Source organism: Fukomys damarensis, unplaced genomic scaffold, assembly GCF_012274545.1.
Source record: "Fukomys damarensis isolate Sample0158 unplaced genomic scaffold, DMR_v1.0_HiC HiC_scaffold_37, whole genome shotgun sequence".
Taxonomy (NCBI): domain Eukaryota; kingdom Metazoa; phylum Chordata; class Mammalia; order Rodentia; family Bathyergidae; genus Fukomys; species Fukomys damarensis.
In genome coordinates this window covers 41,869,196-41,870,059 of record NW_022900949.1, presented here as the reverse complement: position 1 = coordinate 41,870,059, position 864 = coordinate 41,869,196, and the positions used below count along the sequence as shown (strand labels likewise).

The 864-nt window shown below is 40.7% G+C and overlaps 1 pseudogene; it reads right to left on the bottom strand.

Moving 5' to 3' along the window:
- Positions 1 to 513: 513 nt before the first annotated feature.
- On the bottom strand, positions 514 to 653 carry LOC117284549 (annotated as a pseudogene).
- Positions 654 to 864: the final 211 nt, after the last annotated feature.

The window sequence follows — 864 nt, the reverse complement described above, 5'->3', positions numbered from 1 at the left end:
TTATTTTTGTTTGTTTGTTTGTTTGTTTTGGTACCAGGGATCAAACACAGGACCTAGTGCTTGCCAGGCAGGTATGGCACAACTGAGCTACATCCCCTACCCCCTTTTTTTATTTTTGAAACAGGACCTCACTAAGTTTCCCAGGCTGGGTTTGAACTTTCAATCCTCCTGCCTCAGCCTCACAGAATTCTGGGAGTACAGGCATGTACCACTTGTCTAGCTATGACCTCTTTTAATTCTATCCCCTTAAAGATATTATCTTCAAGCCTGGTGTGATGGCGCACACCTGTAATGCCAGCACTTGGGAGGCTGAGGCAGGAAGATCGCTGAGTTCCAAGTCAGTCTCAACTACATAGTGAGACCCTGTCACAAAAAACAAAACAAACAAACAAACAAACAAAAAAGATATTATCTTCAAATACACTCACATATACACTCATATTAGGAGTCTGAGCTTCAACAAACGAATATGGGGAAGGTGAGGCACAACTCGGCCTTTTAATAGAATCCTGTGCACTGCTGGTGGAAATGTAAAGTGGTACAGTAACCATGCCACCATATGACAGTTCTTTAAACAAGTTAGGTGGTTTGAAAGCTAAGAATATAGCTCAATGGTACTACACTTGATCTTAGCCAAAAGGCCAAGAAGCAATTAATGTAGCTCAGTGGTAGACAACTGCCTGGCATCACAAGGCCCTGGGTTTAACTCCCACACTGTGATCTGTGATGATGATGATGATGATATTATAAAAATAACAATAAGAATATATTTGATCAGAAAGAGAGATGGAAAAGAAGGAAAAAAGGAAGGAAGGAAGGAAAAAGAAAGGACCTGAACAGAGGTTTTTACACCAATGTTTACAA